Source organism: Phyllopteryx taeniolatus, chromosome 2 (assembly GCF_024500385.1).
Source record: "Phyllopteryx taeniolatus isolate TA_2022b chromosome 2, UOR_Ptae_1.2, whole genome shotgun sequence".
Taxonomy (NCBI): Eukaryota; Metazoa; Chordata; class Actinopteri; order Syngnathiformes; family Syngnathidae; genus Phyllopteryx; species Phyllopteryx taeniolatus.
Genome location: NC_084503.1, coordinates 30,015,072 through 30,035,651, shown reverse-complemented (window position 1 = coordinate 30,035,651; position 20,580 = coordinate 30,015,072).

Here is a 20,580-nt window from a genome sequence, read left to right as displayed (position 1 = left end):
TTTGACGTACATTGCTGTCAATGGCAGTGAATGAATGGTTGACTAGTCTGTCGATTAAGAGAAACCCCGGTTAGCTCACAAGCTACTGTAGCTGTAGTGTAACAAAAGAATTGCATCCATTTAACAGAGCAGTTTTTCACTGTAGTATGGTGTAGATTTTGTTCTTTCTTTTCATAAAATCAGACAAATGTGACCTTGCTTTTATGTTGCGTTAGCATGTTGTAAGAAAGCAATTGCAAGTTCATTTGGCAAACAAGCAGGCTTTACAGTGCGTGGTAAATCCATGTAATTTGTGAGTCCCCATTATCTTCTCCTAATATATCCCATTTGGATATGGCTCTGTGTAATGAAGCGTGCGCTTGGTTCAAGGCCATTTGCCCTACTATTAAGTTTTAACACTATAATGGTAGGTGTAGTGTCATTAATCGTATTTGTCAGGGCATTAAATCGATCACAAATGACCTAGATGAATGAGAGTATTCACAAGCGTAATCTTAGATTGCTATTTTGGCATCAAAATTAATGAGAAATAACATTGGTGGCTACTGCGCACCTAACTCGTTAATATACTATAATCACCTCCACTAACCAAAACAGTCACTCTCGTATGGTGTAGGTGTTTAGGCAATTTCAACTCAAGAAAAATGCAACTCAGGGATTCCTTTTTGTATGTTAAAATAGGATTTGAGACATTTTTTTTAGCCAAAACAACTGGATTGATGGATTTGAAAATGTAGAAACATCGTCGTGTTTCTTTTAAAGACAAGCATATTAACAAAATGTGAAAGCAATCAAAAACAATTTAAACCATACAGCTACTGTCACACTTGCTCATGTTCTTGTAACCCCTGGACTGATATCATTTGGGGCCTTGTTGTTTTTGTTTGATTATGTTTTCATGTTATTTCAGGGCCTTGTCACCACGGGGTGAAGTCAATACAAATACTGGCTGTGGCTGATGGTTAAGAGATGCATATCACTGTATGAAAAGAATATGTAAGTTGACTGAGTTAATATTGCATACTTTTAAATATGGTGATGAAGAGAATAAATAAATGAATAAAAGATGAAGACATTTCACTTGTGGCCAGGCCAGTGCTTTACACACTAAGTTTGTAATACCCCCTGTTGGTTTACTCGTGTATGGTTGTGTTGGACAGAAGGTACCAGGTCTAATGAGAAGTTTTGCTATGATGCATACATGCAAATGCAAACACGCCTTTTGGCGAAATTCGCTGTTTTGAACTCTAAATAGGCCGTTTACGTGAATCATATCCAATGAAGTTGGGACGTTGTGTTAAACATAAATTAAAACAGAATACAATGATTTGAAAATCATGTTCAACCTATATTATATATATAATATAATATAATATAATATATAATTGAATACACTACAAAGACAAGATATGTCATGTTCAAACTGATAAACTTTATTGTTTTTAGCAAATAATCATTAACTTGGAATTTTATGGCTGCAACACGTTCCAAAAAAGCTGGGAGAGGTGGCCAAAACGACTGAGAAAGTTGATGAATGCTCATCAAACACCTGTTTGGAACATCCCACAGGTGAACAGGCTAATTGCGAACAGGTGGGTGCCATGATTGGTTATAAAAGGAGCTTCCCTGAATTGCTCAGTCATTCACGTGCTAAGACGGGGCGAGGTTCACCTCTTTGTGAACGAGTGCGTGAGAAAATAGTCGAATAGTTTAAGGACAATGTTCCTCACCGTACAATTGCAAGGAATTTAGGGATTTCATCATCTACGGTCCATAATATCATCAAAAGGTTCAGAGAATCTGGAGAAATCACTGCATGTAAGCGGCAAGGTCGAAAACCAACATTGAATGCCGTGACCTTCGATCCCTTAGGCGGCACTGCATCAAAAAACGACATCAATGTGTAAAGGATATCATCACATGGGCTCAGCAACACTTCAGAAAACCAATGTCAGTAAATACCGTTTGGCGCTACATCCGTAAGTACAACTTGAAACTCCATTTATCAACAACACCCAGAAACGCCGCCGGCTTCTCTGGGCCCGAGCTCATCTAAGATGGACTGATACAAAGTGGAAAAGTGTTCTGTGGTCCGACGAGTCCACATTTCAAATTGTTTTTGGAACTTGTGAACGTCGTGTCCTCCGGGCCAAAGTGGAAAAGAACCATCTGGACTGTTATGGATGCAAAGTTCAAAAGCCAGCATCTGTGATGGCATGGGTAAATTCCACATCTGTCAAGGCACCATTAATGCTAAAAGGTACATATAGGTTTTGGAGAAACATATGCTGCCATCCAAACAACGTCTTTTTCATGGACGCCCCTGCTTATTTCAGCAAGACAATGCCAAACCACATTCTGCACGTGTTACAACAGCGTGGCTTTGTAGTATAAGAGTGCGGGTACTATACTGGCCTGCCTGCAGTCCATCCTGTCTTCCATTGAAAATGTGTTGCGCATTATGTAGCGTAAAATACGACAACGGAGACTGTTGAACAGCTGAAGCGGTACATCAAGCAAGAATGGGAAAGAATTCCACCTACAAAGCTTCAACAATTTGTGTACTCAGTTTCCAAACATTGAATGTTGTTAAAAGAAAAGGTGATGTAACACAGTGGTAAAGATGACCCTGTCCCAGCTTTTTTGGAATGTGTATAAGTTAATGATTATTTGCTAAAAAAATTAACATTAAATATCTTGTCTTTGTAGTGTATTCAATTAAATATAGGTTGAACATGATTTGCAAATCATTGTATTCTGTTTTTATTTATGTTTAACACGTCCCAACTTCATTGGAACTGGGGTTGTAGATTCGATGAGCATTTCCTGGGGGGGAGGGTTCGCGGTCGCTGCCTCTGCTGACGTCATTCCACACATCCACCATCCGCACACAGATGTAATTGTGAATATTACTCCGCGCCGGACTAATATATGCGAGCGCATTGGCCTGAGGTTCTGCCTTTGCGCTCGGGACCTGCTTTCGATAAGTCACAGGAGTTGACGAGACCAGAAAATACACTTCCGCTGCTGTTGTTACGGTACTTTTACTCCATTACAATGATCTAAATGTCGCTCACTACTTTTATTTATCAATTATTGGTTATCAACTATTTGGTGCGTGAGACTTCGACGTCCGCATTGGGCGCTGTTTGCGTTTAAGTCTAGTTCACCAATCAAATGACACAAGAAAGTCACATGACCTCACACAACTTCTTCCATTGGGCTTCCCGTGCATCAGTATTAACACTAGATAAGCCAACCCCGCTGATTGTCGTGCCTACGTGGCGGCTATGTTGGGAAGGTCGTCGTTACCATGAAGACAACGGCCCGCTACTCGTGTTTACATTTAGACGAACAAAAAAACAGCTTTCATGTATTGTAGTATTTATCTGGCCCTGTCTGCCCAAACGTGATAATTTCAGCTCATGTATAACTTGAGAAAATTGCAGATGTTTTTTTTTTTTTTTGTGGTTTTGACTGTGCATATACACACACACGCACATACACACACACACACACAGCAACATCATCCATCAATTTTCTTTACCGCTTATCCTCACTAGGGTCACGGGCTGCTGGAGCCTATCCCAGCTATCTTCAGGCAGGAGGCGGGGTACACCCCGAACCGGTCGCTGGCCAATCGCAGGGCACATAGAAACAAACAATCATTTGCACTCACATTCACACCTACGAGAACATGCCTACACCACACAGGCGAGGCCGGGATTTGAACCCAAGTCCTCAGAACTGTGAGGCAGACGTGCTAACCAGTCGGTCACCAATTTAAAAAAAAATCTGAAGATTCTCAGTACTTGAGTAATTATTTTACTGTACTTTTTACTCTTACTCAAGTAATTTTTTGGAGGACTACTTTTTACTTTTACTTGAGTCACATTATTGTCAAGTAACAGTATTCTTGAGTACAATGTTCTGCTACTCTACCCAGCTCTGGAGCGGACATCCTCTATTGCTACTCTTACGTTTAAGCAACATTTTTGCTCATATGATCATCCAGTGTCGTATTTGTTGCACTGTTCTTTTGTATTTTCATGTTGAGGTGCTTCGGGTCGTGGGCCTGGTTGTGGTCCCAGCAGAACCACGAATCACACGTAACATCGGTGACAAGAGTTGATCCGCTAGTACTTCTTGTATTAATCAGGATACGCGCCTACAATTATCTAATTAGTTTACGGATGTGTATGTTAAATGTATTAAGCGGCGGAGCGATGTTAGGGATTATGTCACAACACAGAATGAACTAACTTCAAATTCAGAAATGGCCAATAAAAACAGAAACATATTGTACTTAATATTTTCCTAGAGGATGCATTTGGCATTAGCCGTTGAAGTTGGTAATAGTGAAGAATGAAGTGAAACAGACAATGATTTTAGTCAATTCTTTTCCAGAATGAGACGGCTTAAAGAGAAGGATGCTATTCATGTGGCACAGCTTGAAGCGGGTATCAGGTGCAGGTGGAGATGGGCCTGGCTCAAGTTGGAGGCCATAACAAAAAAGCAAAGAAATTAGGCAAATTAAATTTAATCTTAAATTTGTACATCAACATGTAGTTTTGCGGTGTAAATAAATGTTTTTCGGCGTGAAGAAAATTTCTTTATTTTGCCTAATTGTACTCTTCAGTCTTCCAGATTGTTAATTTATGTTAAAATCAAAAATAATTATCTGCGGGGGCCCGGGGGATCCCCCCAGATACCCCACTACAATGTTTTTTTTTGGGTCACCTTTTTCATGCCTTTTGTTTTTGCATGTCTGATTATGAGAGGAATTTCGTGTTCAACAGTTGGACATTGTCAAAACAAAGTCAATGTGCCAAATTAGCACCCGAGATGGACAATGTATATTTGTGTAGTGGTTATGTGGTGCGATGGTTTGCACTCTGTACTTTGAGTCTCGAGTGTTGTTTTATTCGCGAACGTTTGAACAAATCTTTTTAGTAAACGTACTGAACTGAATCAGTTTATGAAATGATTCTTTCTTTGAGCTCAGCCGCCGGCTGGGAGCTGAAACGGAACTGCTGTCGTGTTCTGTCACTTTTGAATCTTCGGCGAATAACCAATGAGCAGCCAGTATGCAGACTGGGGCGGGACTTCACTTAACGTACCGCCATGTTATTTGTGATTCGCCAGCGTTGTCACTTTGGCAAATGACCAATGAGCAGCCAGTGTCAGGCAGCGCCGTGCAGGTTGGGGAGAGACTGAATTGAACTGAATGCACTATTGAACTGAATGTACTGATGTACTGAAAGTGAACTGAATGTACTGTCAGCCACGAGTGATTCATTCGTTGAACTTATTCGTTCGCGATCCGTTAGCCAGGAGTGATTCAAAGAACTACTTCTTTCGTGATCCGTTAGACGAGTGATTTGTTTGTTGAACTTCTTCGTTCATGATCCGTTAAGGAGCGATGTACTAGTACGTATGCAGTGATTCATGTTGAAGTTCACCGCGAACTAGTACGATGAGTGATTTGTTGGCGCAAGGAACGAATTACTACGAAGGGAACGTACTCCTGAGTGATTTTAACCACTCGTCCTGACGTCCTCGCAGAGGAGACTGAGGTGGCGGTCCCAAAAGGGGGACCGGAGGGTGTGTTCCAACTTCAGGGGGATCACACTCCTCAGCCTCCCTGGTAAGGTCTATTCTGTGGTACTGGAGAGGAGATTCAGATTCAGGAGGAGCAGTGTGGTTTTCGTCCGGGCTGTGGAAGAGTGGACCAGCTCTACACCCTCGGCAGGGTCCTCGAGGGTGCATGGGAATTCGCCCAACCAGTCTACATGTGTTTTGTGGACTTGGATAAGGCGTTCAACCGTGTCCCTCGGGGAGTCCTTGGGGGGGGTGCTTCAGGAGTATGGTGTGCCAAACCCCTTGATACGGGCTGTTCGGTCCCTGTACAACCAGTGTCAGAGTTTGGTCCGCATTGTCAGCAGCAAGTTGGACTCGTTTCCGGTGAGGGTTGGATTCTGCCAAAGCTGCGCTTTGTCACCGATTCTGTTCATAACCTTTATGGACAGAATTTCTTGGGGCAGCCGAGGCGTAGAGGAGGTCCGGTTTGGTGGCCTCAGTATTGCATCTCTGCTTTTTGCAGATGATGTGGTTCTGTTGGCTTCATCAAGCCGTGATCTCCAACTCACACTGGAGCGGTTCACAGCCAAGTTTGAAGCGGCTTGCATGAGAATCAGCATCACCAAATCTAAGACCGTGGTCCTCAGTTGGAAAAGGGTGGAGTACCCTGTCCAGGTTGGTGATGAAGTCCTGCCCCAAGTGGAGGAGTTCAAATATCTTGGGGTCTTATTCACAAGTGAGAGAAGAATGGAACGGGAGATCAATAGGCGGATCGGTGCAGCGTCTGCAGTGATGCGGACTTTGTATCAGTCCGTTGTGGTGAAGAAGGAGCTAAGCCAAAAGGCGAAGCTCTCAATTTACCGGACGATCTACGTTACTACCATCACCTATGGTCACGAACTGTGGGTCGTGACCGAAAGAACAAGCTCCCGGATACAAGTGGCAGAAATGAGTTTCCGCCCCAGGGTGTACCGGCTCTCCCTTAGAGATAGAGTGAGAAGTTCGATCATCCGGGAGGGGCTCAGTGTAGAGCCACTGCTCCTTTGCATTGAGAGGAGCCAGATGAGGTGGCTTGGGCATCTGTTTAGGATGCCTCCCGGACACCTCCCTGGTGAGGTGTTCCAGGCATGTCCCACCGGGAGGGCACCCCGGGGATGACCCAGGAGAGACTATGTCTCTCGGCTTGCCTTGGAACGCCTCTGTATCCCCTTGGAAGTCTGGGCTTCCCTGCTAAAGCGACTGCCCCCGTGACCTGACTTCGGATAAGCGGAAAAAAATGGATGGATGGATGGATTTTTTGGTCAGGATCACAAAATATATTATTGACAGTGATGTACTGTATGATAATAAAATGATAAATTATACACCCAATATACGCAGTCCATGAAACTGTTGATATGCATATTATCAGAGCAAATCCCCCTGGCCCTCTTCCTTCCACCATGCAGGAAATGAGAATGCTGCAAACATTAGGACCATTGTTGGGATTATCGCAAGTATCTTTTTTAAGAAAAAAAAAAAAAAAAAGGTTTCACTCGAGGGTTGGAAAAGTCACCAAATACAACAAAAATTTTGCAAAGTTGGCAAAATTGGAGACAGTTCTTTTTCGCTTGTACCGTGCACACACATGCACAGTGACAAACAGTAATCGTCACCAATCTGGCTACAACTTCCTTTGATTGCTCTTACCAGCTGAGCTTTGCAGTTTGGAGCCTTGTCATTGACCATTTCCACCACAGATTTTCAATTGGATTGAGATCGTGACTATTTGCAGGCCACAACATTAACATTATATGTCTTTCTTGAAGCAAGGTTTTTACTGTTTTTGCTTTATGGCAAGATGCATTATCATCTTGAAAAATTATGTCATCCCCGAACATCCTTTTAATCGGCGGAATCAAAAGGGTCCAAAATCTCTTTGTAAACGTGCATTTATTGAAGATGAAAAGACTGCCATCTCCCTTGTGCCTTTATCTGACATGCAGCCCCATATTATTAATGACTGTGGAAATTTGTAGCTTTCTTCATGCAGTCCTCTTCATAAATCTCATTGGAACGGCACCAAACAAAAGTTCCAATATCATTCACCTTGCCCAATGCACAATTCTTCACCGAATATCACTTTCATCCAGTCATCCACAGTCCATGACTGCTTTTCTTAGCCCACTGTAGCCTTGATTTTTCTATTTAGGTGTTAAGGATGGCTTTCGTTTGGCTTGTTTTGTATGTAAATCCCATTTTCTTTCAGTCAGAGGCGTTCACTCCAGTTTCTGCCCATTTTTATCTAATTTGTTTTGTTGTGCATTTTCTATTTTCAAGACGTTTTGCAAGTTTTCTATATTGAAGCTTTAAGCTCTTCCTGGGTCTACCTGGGCCCTTCCCTTTTACAACCTTCCCATTTTGTTTGTGCTTGGTCCAGATTTTAGACACTCCTGACTGGCAACAACCAACATCTGTTGCTTCATTCCATGATGTTTTACCTTCTTAAAGAAGTTTTATAATTTTCCCCTTTGTTTCAACTGATGTCTCTCATTGGAGCCATGATTCATGTCAATCCAGTTGGTGCAACAGCTCTCTAAGGTGTGAGCTCCTTTGGATCTGAATGTACAGTTGGTGTTTGTTTTACAACTGAGAAAAACAAGCTAATTCCATATTTTTTTCCTCAGAATCGAGCGCTTCCATATTTTTGTCCTCTACTTGCTCACCCAAAATTGTGACTGACTATAACAATTTTCTTTCTTGCTTTTTTGTGTTTCTTAAAGCCAAAAGTGGTATTTTGAATGAATTTTTTTTTGTTGAACATCTGTGATTTCCCTTTTTATTCCAAAATTAAACATTTAAATGATCATCCTCCAGGAGCGGTGATTCCATAATTTTTGCCAGGGGTTATAGGTCAGTGTTTGTAAGTCAGGCTGTGGCACAGGTGACCAGTCAACCTTGTTGAAATTATAAGATGAATTATTCACTGTTAGAATGATACCTTGTGTATGTGACACTGCAGTCGTTGGTTTTCTCAGGCCAGCCCAATGGAAAAGCATTGCAGACGGAAGGAGGAGAATGAAATGCACCTAGGGCTGCTTTATCTCCAAGAGGTGGGCCTTAAAGGCCGTAAAATGGATCCAAGGGTTTTTTTTCCTGAACTGCGTGTAATTGTGTAACCCTCATTTTCCTGGCACGGGGGCTCTGACAGAGGCCTCTCATCTCCCCTAAGCCTCCTCTCTCTCAGACACAATGCTGAAATGAGATCTCGTCATAGTGGCAGAATTGCTGAAAGTAATGCAACGGACACCAAGAGAACAGAATCACCTTCTTACACAAAAATCCCTCCGAACAAGAGGCTTGAGCTCCCATATCACTATTGGCCTCTGAGCTGACGCGATAAAGTGAAGAGGTCTGTCTGATGTTTACTCATGGCTGCCTCCTGCACACGAAGTGTTCATTTGATAGCTGTGATTGCTTCCATGTGATTTCCTTTTAACTGGAGACAAAGATATTACATATACTGTGGACAATCTTAACCTGTCAGTGACTTTTTTGTTAGAGACTCTCTATAATTGACTTTTTATTTATAGGGGATTCTAGGGCTATGTTCACACTGCAGTGTATGATGCCCAGTATAATAACCACGTGGCATGTAATTGTGTTACTGCTGTACTTTTCATTTGATTGTTTTATACAGTTTTGATCAATATTATTGGCACCCCTTCATTTTTTTTCATAACCTGTATAATAGCTTCAGAAATAAATGGAAATGTATCAAACTTGTCTAATCAGATAGAAAAATATAGAAAAATGTTGCTTCATTTGATTAAGTTTCTTCAGGAGATATTCCACGTTTAGCATTTAAATTTCATGGGTTGTAATAATGGTGGACAGGACTGTACTTGTGGCCTTCAAGTGCCTTTCATACAAATATTTAAAATTTATGACTTTACCACTGCATTAGTGTATATTAGTGATACACTACAGCATGTTATGACTTAAAATTTCAGATTATGTTGCGGGCGGCATATTAGACGACTGTTTAGCACATCTGCCTCACAGTTCAGAGGTCGTGGGTTCAAATCCGGGCTCCTGCTTCCCTGTGTGGTGTTTGCATGTTCTCCTGTGCCTACTTGGGCTTTCTCCAGGTACTCCGGTTTCCTCCCACATTCCAAAAACATGCGTGGTAGGTTATTGAAGACTCTGAAATGTCCGTAGGTGTGAACGTGAATGTGAATAGTTGTTTGTTGTGCCCTGCGATTGGCTGGCGACCAGTTGAAGGTGTACCCCACCTCTCGCCCAAAGTCAGCAGGGATAGGCTCCAGCACACCCTCGACCCTCGTGAGGATATGTGTTGTAGCAGCGGAACTGGAGAATCCCTAGTTGTCACTGTCGAACAAAGAACATCCATCCATCCATTTTCTGTACCGCTTATCCTCACTAGGGTCGTGGGCGTGCTGAAGCCTATCCTAGCTATCTTCGGCTGAGAGGCGGGGTACCCCCTGAACTGGTCCCCAGCCAATCGCAGGGCACATATAAACTTACGACCATTCGCACTCACATTCACACCAACGCACAATTTAGAGTCTTCAATCAACCTACCACTCATGTTTTTGGGAGGTAGTGTATATATATATATATATATATATATATATATATATATATGTTCCCCAAGTTTAAAAAAAAAAAAATCTATATATTTAAAATAATTTCATTTAAGGCGGCATGGTGGCCGACTGGTTAGCACATCTGCCACATAGTTCTGAGGACCGGGATTCAAATCCCGGCCCCGCCTGCGTGGAGTTTGCATGTTCTCCCCGTGCCTGCGTGGGTTTTTTCTTGATACTCCGGTTTCCTCCCACATCCCAAAAACATGCGTGGTAGGTTGATTGAAGACTCTAAATTTATAGAAAATATATATATTTGTTTTTATTATATGTATTTATAGTACCTTAGAACAATTATTAAGGCTGTCCGTGATGACTTGAACTAGCAAACTGAAAACTACAGAAAAGTAAGGTAATTGTTATTATTATTTATTGTTTAACTATGTCAGACTGACTGCTCTTAGGTTATTCACAAGAAAAGTAGTGCCTGTCTTTTCCACAATACTGTATTTGATCAGTAGTATCTTAGAAAGGTTAAATAGGGCAGTGTAACTTTGGTTAAGTTCACCCACCCAACCATCCAGAATCGCTCACAACAAGAATCAGCAGCATCCTCTGTCACTGCACTCTTAATAGCTCATAAATGTTTTATAGTGGCACATGATAGTGTAATGACATCTGGCTGTTCTGGCTACCTCGACTGTTCTTTCATGTGGTGCTTCGATGCTGCTGAAAAGATGTCTGTTGTCCCTTGATATCAAGACATCAATGATGCCAACTGGGTTTTTTTTCAGATGAAGAAAACTGTCATTGGTGTGTGATAGTTTAGATTACACTGGCGTGAAGTAATAACCACTCCTCGCAGAATGGGAGTATGAAACCAATATTCCATCTGTGTGTGTGCGTGTGTGTGTGCGTGTGTGTGTGTGTGTGTGTGTGTGTGTGTAAGCTTCTTTTCCTTTCGGCTTGTCCCTTTATGGGTCACCACAGCGCGTCATCCTTTTCCATGTAAGCCTATCTCCTGCATCCTCCTCTCGAACACCAACTGCCCTCATGTCTTCCCTCACTACATCCATCAACCTTCTCTTTGGTCTTCCTCGAGCTCTCTTGCCTAGCAGCTCAAACCTCATCATCCTTCTACCAATATACTCACTATTTCTCCTCTGGACGTGTCCAAACCATCGAAGTCTGCTCTCTCTAACTTTGTCTCCAAAACATCGACCCTTGGCTGTCCCTCTGATGAGCTCATTTCTAATTTTATCCAACCTGGTCACTCCGAGAGCGAACCTCAACATCTTCATTTCCGCCACCTCCTGCTCTGCTTCCTGTTGTCTCTTCAGTGCCACTGTCTCTAATCCATACATCATGGCTGGCCTCACCACTGTTTTATAAACTTTGCTCTTCATCCTAGCAGAGACTAGCAGTCACATAACACACCTGACACCTTCCTCCACCCATTCCAACCCGCTTGGACCCGTTTCTTCACTTCCTGACCACACTCACCATTGCTCTGGACGGTTGACCCCAAGTTTTTGAAGTCTTCCACCCTTGCTATCTCTTCTCCCTGTCGCCTCACTCTTCCCCCAGCACTCCTCTCATTCATGCACATATATTCTGTTTTACTTCGGCTAATCTTCATTCCTCTGCTTTCCAGTGCATGCCTCCATCTTTCTAACTGTTCTTCCACCTGCTCCCTGCTTTCACTGCAGATCACAATGTCATCTGCAAACATCATGGTCCACGGGGATTCCAGTCTAACCTCATCTGTCAGCCTATCCATCACCACTGCAAACAGGAAGGGGCTCAGGGCTGATCCCTGATGCAGTCCCACCTCCACCTTAAATCCGTCTGTCATACCTACAGCACACCTCACCACTGTTCTTCTGCCCTCGTACATGTCCTGTATTATTCTAACATACTTCTCTGCCACTCCAGACTTCCGCATGCAGTACCACAGTTCCTCTCTGGGTACTCTTGTCATAGGCTTTCTTTAGATCTACACAAGACACAATGTAGCTCCTTCTGACCTTCTCTGTACTTTTCCATCAACATCCTCAAGGCAAATAATGCATCTGTGGTACTCTTTCTAGGCATGAAACCATACTGTTGCTCGCAAATACTCACTTCTGTCCTGAGTCTAGCCTCCACTACTCTTTCCCATAACTTCATTGTGTGGCTCATCAACTTTATTCCTCTATAGTTCCCACAGCTCTGCACATCACATTTGTTCTTAAAAATGGGCACCAGCACAGTTTTCCTCCATTCCTCAGGCATCTTCTCACACGCTAGAATTCTATTGAACAAGCTGGTCAAAAACTCCACAGCCACCTCTCCTCGATGCTTCCATACCTCCACAGGAATGTCATCAGGACCAACTGCCTTTCCATTTTTCATCCTCTTTAATGCCTTTCTAACTTCCACCTTACTAATCATTGCCACTTCCTGGTCCACCACAGTTGCCTCTTCTACTCTCCTTTCGCTCTCATTTTCCTCATTCATCAACTCCTCGAAGTATTCTTTCCATCTATCTAGCACACTACTGGCACCAGTCAACATATTTCCATCTCTATCCTTAATCACCCTAACCTGCTGCACATCCTTCCCATCTCTATCCCCTCTCTGGCCAACTTGTATAGATCCTTTTGTCCTTCTTTAGTGTCCAAACTGGCACACGTCATCATATGCCTCTTGTTTGGCCTTTGCGACCTCTACCTTTGCCCTATGTCTCATCTCAATGTATTCCTTTCGCCTCTTCTCGGTCCTCTCAGTGTCCCATTTCTTCTTAGCTAACCTTTTTCCTTATATGATTTCTTGTACTGTGAGGTTCCACCACCAAGTCTCCTTCTCTCCTTTCCTGCCAGAAGATACACCGAGTACTCACCTGCCTGCCTCTCTGATCACCTTGCTGCAGTGGTCCAGTCTTCTGGAAGCTCCTCCTGTCCATCGAGAACCTGTCTCACTACTTCCCGAAAAGCTGCACAACACTCGTCCTGTCTCAGCTTCCACCACATGGTTCTCTGCTCTGCCTTTGTCTTCCTAATCTTCCTCCCCACCACCAGAGTCATTTTACACGCCACCATCCTATGCTGTCTAGCCACACTCTCCCCTACCACTACCTTACAATCGGTAACCTCGTCTGCAGAAGATGTAATCCACCTGCGTGCTTCTACCTCCGCTCTTGTAGGTCACCCTATGTTCCTGTATCTTCTGGAAAAAAGTGTTCACTACAGCCATTTGCATCCTTTTTGCATCCACACCATGGTAAAATAATTTAAACCCTTCCCCTAAACTTCTAGTCTTACTGCCTTTCCACCTGGTCTCCTGGACACACAATATATCAACCTTTCTCCTTATCATCATGTCAACCAAATCCTGAGATTTTCCTGTCATAGTCCCAAGATTCAAAGTCCCCACATTCAGTTCTAGGCTCTGTGCTTTCCTCTTCTCTTTCTGCCGAAGAACCCGCTTTCCACCTCTTTTTTTCGACTTCGACCAACAGTAGCTGAATTTCCACCGGTGCCCTGCAGGTTGACGGCGCCGGTGGCGGATGTGGTTAACCCGGGCCACGACCGATCCGGTATGGAATTCTTTGGATGTCACATTGCATAAAACGGGCGACATGGTGGGAGACTGGTTAGCACATATGCCTCACAGGTCTGAGGACCCGGGTTCAAATCCGGCCTCACCTTTGTGAAGTTTGCATGTTCTCGCCGTGCCTGCATGGGTTTTCTCCAGGTACTCCGGTTTCCTCCCACATCCCAAAAACATGCACGGTAGGTTAATTGAAGACTTTAAATTGTCCGTAAGTATGAATGTGAGTGCAAATAGTTGTTTGTTTATATGTGCACTACGAGTAGCTGGTAAACAGTTCAGGGTGTTCCCCACCACCTGGCTGCAGTCAGCTGGGATAGGCTCCAGCATACCCTAGTGAGGATAAGGAGTGTAGAAAATGGATGGATTCCATCAAAGGCATAGATAGATAAATGCTGTACCTTTAACGGCATTGATACTGCAATTTTGCGGGATCTATGTGGTCATATTGCAAGTGTTGCAGTGCACACACAACCAACCCCCCCGTCCTGATCCAGCAGACGATGGTGTTCTGAAGTTTGTAATACAGAGTAGTCAAGTTTTTTTTTTTTTTTTTTTTTAAATGTCCTAGTAATTTCCTTTGTGTTTGTGTGTGTGTGTGTGTGTCTGTCTTTAATGACTTGTGTCCCTGTCCTTTATCTGCTGTGTTGAGCAGCGCAACCCTCTGCCCCAGCTTGCCAAGGAAACAGTTGAGTGTACTGTCCTATGCAAATTTTAATTTGGGACTTAATGACACAAATCATTTTGCTCCATAAATGCAACCTGGCAACCGTGTGATGTAACCAGGAAAAATAATCCTTTATTTGTCCTGTGAAAACAATAAGACATCAAACCGATTTCATACTATTTTTGTCCTTCTGCACTAAAACAACTAAAAAGCTGTTTACAGCTGCAAATACTCTTATTTGTTAAATATTGGTGAGCCTAATTCAGCCTAATTCAGTGCTAATTTAAAGTTAACATTGACAATTAACTTCATTTTTAGTTGACCTACTGTATAAGTAGGCATAGTGATGCTGTTGGATAAAAATGTAAAATGATACAAATAATACAGTATCTGAAAATGAATAGCAAATGGGCTAAATAAGTACCCTTTGAATGAAAAAACTCACGGTGCTCACTGAAATCAGTTTGCAAAAATGCAAGGCTTCTGTCATTTGGACAGAGACAAAGTGGGAGATATTTTTTTCAAGTAGCATCAGCTCTGTATTTACAGACCCCAAAATGAAGTATACAAAGAACAAAAAAATAAAATAAAATAACTCCAGGGCTAATTACTGATGGTGTAGTGGTACATTTGCCTGACTTAAGTGCAGGCAGAGTGGATTCTGTTCCCACTCAGTGATGGTGTGAATGTGAGTCCGAATGGTTGTCCGTGTCTATATGTGCCCTGCGACTGACTGGCGAACAGTTCAGGGTGTAGTCTGCCTTTTGCCCGAAGTCAGCTGGGATAGACTACAGCACCCCAGGATACAGGATAAACGGTATTGAGAATGGATGGATGGATGGAACTCCAGGGCTGCTTTGTTCTGTCCAGCACAGGGTGGCTTGAATCTGTGCAGAGTGCAGTAGAATCTCAATACTTCAAGGCATTTTGGAGCTTAATGTGCTTCCCGGTGTCAGAAAACATTGTCATGGGTGCTCTAACAAGATATCGTAGAACAAAGCATCTGACCCTTTTGAAGAGCCCTGATCCAAAATCTATTGAAGATCACGGAAGGAGCTGAAACATGGAGTCTGGAGAGGGCACCCTACTACCCGGTACACACATAAAGACAATCGGGCTGTTTTTGTCCCGATTTGGCCCCTTTCCGACAAGGACGTCAAGCACCAGACTTTCTTATGTTTTATAAGATTATCCTGTGGTCTGCGGTGTGTTCAGAGTAGATTTGTCCAGATAGGGTCCAAACTGGGTTGGGACCAACAATCTTCAATATGAAATGTTCAAAAATCTTTGTGTGTCTGGGGGAAGACTCTGGAGTCACTAAGTCTGTGAACTGTGATGTGTAATGTAACATAGCCAATCAAAGAAGCACCCGGCAAAAAATAAAACATGAAACAAACAAAAAAACAAACATCTTACCCGATATCGTATTTTGGCAGCAGGTTCCCTAGATGGCAATAATTATTTTCTCGTTTTTTTTTTTGACGACAACACCATTTTAAAACGGCCCTGCCTCTGGTCTCCTCGGAAACACTTGGGTAAACATCAGCACATGTCCAAAAGGGTCTGCTCTTCTTCGTTTTTGAAGATCATGTGTGATCATGTATGATCACGTGAGATTGTATGTGGTGTTCATCCTAGTATGAGTATGTGGTGTTCTGTGTTGAGATTATCAGCGCACTCCACACATAATACGACCAAAACTGTTGAATCCCTGATTTTTTTTCTTCATGTGTGGGGTCTGGACCAGATTTAAATCTTTTAAGATTTGAAAAATGATTGTATATACCAGGCCTGAAACTCAGTAGGAGTTATAGAAATTAGACTTTACACCGATTTTATCGGGCTGATCGGTATCGGCCGATATTTAGCATTTTATGCTGATTGGCTTTGTCATAATCCGCCGATCCGCTCACCAAAAGACATTCATCGCCATTGTGCATAGTATATTTGAATCCAAAAGCTAGTTTATTTTTAGCCTTGTCGCGCGTCTTTTGACGTAGTGTTGGTTATATCTGACGGCCAATAAAGTTATTAAAAACAAAAAACAGACAACACGTCTGAGTCAGACAACACGTAATGCCCGGATCAGATTACAAGACAAATTTGCTCTTTCACGATTGCACTGTGTCAGACTACTGCAATAAAATCTTGTATTCCGATACCACCGCATCCCATCTTTTACAATCATTAGGCTTTATCTTGTCAACTCAAATGCGACTGCATACACTCGTTACCGTGGCGACGACAACAAGAGTGGAGCGTGCCGACTTTGTATTATAAGGACAAAATGGGGGAAAACGTGTGTTGGTGGTCACCGGTGCTCAGGACATGAGAGGACGTTCGTTTAAGGCTTGCTTGAGGTATGTTCCTTTAGTTTGAATACGATACGGCTCGCAAGCAGGCAACAAAACGTTATTTATTCTAGCAAGCTAGTGGTACCGCGAATGGTTGGACGTAAACATGCCGCCGTTTTGTCGAATCATGCTCTAAAGTTTCGGTGTGGGTGAAGTAATTTAATTCAAAATAAAGTAATTTAATTACAGTAAGTTAGCACCGATTATTGCTGTCATGTAATGTTGGTTTGACCAGACTGATTAGAATACACGATCTGACTAGAGCAGTGATTTCCAACACCTTTATTGAGCCAGGGAACATATTTTACAATTGAAAAATCTCACGGAACACCAACAAACAAAAATGTCACAAAAAGTGGATACATTAATTACTGTATGTACTTCCTGCCATCTAATAGAAGACTATTTATCATTTGTTCTGTCTGTCACTATGTTTCACTGGCATAAATAGATTAACAAAGATACATTATTTATTGTAAATATAAATTTTTTAGCAATTAAGTACACAAGTATATACAGTAAATGAACAGGTAATTTAAATAGACACATTCCTCCATCTTGTGATCGGATTGGTGATCGGTTATCGTTTTTTTCAACTCGCTGATCGGCCCCAAAAATCCTGATCGTGTAAAGCCTAATAGAATTTTTTTGATTATTGCGATTGCATAAAAAGGTTATGTGGAAAAAATAATCCTTTCGTTAATTAACACAGCTGTGTCAACAATCTTTTCCAAGTCTTCCTAGAAACCAAATTGTGTGCAAATTAGGCTATTAATGAGTTTAACGCATGCCATACCAAAGTGTCAGCTTCGAAGCTCCCACACCCTGAAGAACACAAAAAAACGAGTGTAAATCACATAATGCATTAAGATGCTTGTGTGATGTATGTGAGGTCTAAATCGCACGTGGCTTCATCTTAAAACGTGACTTCTTGATGATTGGAAGGTTTGTGGGGACCTTGAAGAACAAGCGTAGAATTAATCTTCTGTTGCTACATTTCGTCACTCTTTTACTCTGGTTGGCTGGGAGCCATTTTACAACATTTAAAGATGCTTTCTTTGCACGTAAGATTGGGAGCTCAACTGTTTTTACCTCATAGGCCTAATACACCCATTGTTTTAATTGTACTTCAACACCTATCCATCCATCCATTTTCCTTACCGCTTATCGCTGGCTGCTGGAGCCTATGCCAGCTTTCTTCGGGCGGGAGCCGGCGTACACCCTGAATCGGTCGACAGCCAATCGCAGGGCACATAGAAACAAACAACCATTTGCACCCACATTCACAATTTAGAGTCTTCAATCAACATACCACGCATGTTTTTGGGATATTGGAGGAAACCGGAGTGCTCCCCCAGGCACAGGGAGAACATGAAAACTCCACACAGGCGGTGCCGGGATTTGAATCCCGGTCCCCAGAACTGTGAGGGAGACGTGCGAACCAGTCTTCCACCGTGCTGGCGTACTTCAACACATTTTATTTATTTTCCTTTAGTTGCTCTCAGTCTTTTGAGGTAAGGCCTCTCACAATGTGACACCTCACTCCCACTGACGCTTCAGTATTCACGGCTGTTCTTTTTATATGCTATGTGATTTTAAGAGCTCGATAGTGCCATCGTATTTCTGCATGGCATTAATCTCAGAGTTTGAAACCGTTCAGAGGATGTGTTTCGTAAGCAATGAGTGATGTTCCCAAACCATATGTTTTATATCTGTATATATGTTATTCTATTATGAACTGAAGATAAAGAATAATCGGTGGCATTCACACTCATGCTATATATTATATTATACAGCCTTTACTTTGTACAGTCTTCTTCTTTTCCTTTCGGCTTGTCCCGTTAGGGGTCGCCACAGCGCGTCATCCTTTTCCATGAGAGCCTATCTCCTGCATCCTCCTCTCGAACACCAACTGCCATCATGTCTTCCCTCACGACATCCATCAACCTTCTCTTTGGTCTTCCTCAAGCTCTCTTGCCTGGCAGCTCCATCGTCATCATCCTTCTACCAATATACTCACTCTCTCTCCTCTGGACGTGTCCAAACCATTGAAGTCTGCTCTCTCTAACTTTGTCTCCAAAACATCGAACCTTGGCTGTCCCTCTGATGAGCTCATTTCTAATTTTATCCAACCTGGTCACTCCGAGAACGAACCTCAACATCTTCATTTCCGCCACCTCCAGCTCTGCTTCCTGTTTTCTCTTCAGTGCCACTGTCTCTAATCCATACATCATGGCTGGCCTCCCCACTGTTTTATAAACTTTGCCCTTCATCCTAGCAGAGACTCTTCTGTCACATAACACACCTGACACCTTCCTCCACCCGTTCCAACCTGCTTGGACCCGTTTCTTCACTTCCTGACCACACTCACCATTGCTCTGGACGGTTGACCCCAAGTATTTAAAGTCCTCTACCCTTGCCATCTCTTCTCCCTGTAGCCTCATTCTTCCCCCACCACCCCTCTCATTCATGCACATATATTCTGTTTTACTTCGGCTAATCTTCATTCCTCTTCTTTCCAGTGCATCCCTCCATCTTTCTAACTGTTCCTCCAGCTGCTCCCTGCTTTCACTGCAGATCACAATGTCATCTGCAAACATCATGGTCCACGGGGATTCCAGTCTAACCTCATCTGTCAGCCTATCCATCACCACTGCAAAAAGGAAGGGGCTCAGGGCTGATCCCTGATGCAGTCCCACGTCCACCTTAAATTCTTCTGTCACACCGACAGCACACCTCACCGCTGTTCTGCTGCCCTCGTACATGTCCTGTATTATTCTAACATACTTCTCTGCCACTCCAGACTTCCGCATGCAGTACCACAGTTCCTCTCTGGGTACTCTGTCATAGGCTTTCTCTAGATCTACAAAGACACAATGTAGCTCCTTCTGACCTTCTCTGTACTTTTCCATCAACATCCTCAAGGCAAATAATGCATCTGTGGTACTCTTTCTAGGCATGAAACCATACTGTTGCTCGCAAATACTCACTTCTGTCCTGAGTCTAGCCTCCACTACTCTTTCCCATAACTTCATTGTGTGGCTCATCAACTTTATTCCCCTATAGTTGCCACAGCTCTGCACATCACCTTTGTTCTTAAAAATGGGCACCAGTACACTTTTCCTCCATTCCTCAGGCATCTTCTCACGCACTAGAATTCTATTGAACAAGCTGGTCAAAAACTCCACAGCCACCTCTCCTAGATGCTTCCATACCTCCACAGGAATGTCATCAGGACCACTGCCTTTCCATTTTTCATTCTCTTTAATGCCTTTCTAACTTCCCCCTTACTAATCACCTTTACTTTGTACAGTATATAAGACAAAGTAATGAGATGGGTGAAGTGTATCAACCTACTCTTTGGCATTAAACCTTTGTCATTGTTGTTACTAAGATGAACAATATTTGAATTGATATTTATCTATTGCATATTTTTACACTGATTTTATGTTATAACGTTAAAGAAAATGTACCTCCACCCTTAATTTACACTAACTAGGTTGAGGTTAAGATGGCATTAGTGCTGGTGTGTGTGGCTCCCCGCCTCTTGCTCTCACCTTTGTTGGCTTTTTTTTTTTTTTTTTTTTTTTTGCCTTGAACCCTTGGCACTAAACAGACAGAGTGTTTGCTGGTGTATGATCTTTATTTTTTGTTGAGTCTTCGCCATAATGGAGAGTTGGGTGTCTTCGAGCATGGCAGACAGCAAACTTTGCCCCTTTTCCTGGCAGCGATCTCGACTCAACTCTTCCAGAAGCGTCTCCCGTCGCTGCTGTTCCTTGCCCAATTCCCGGACACAACG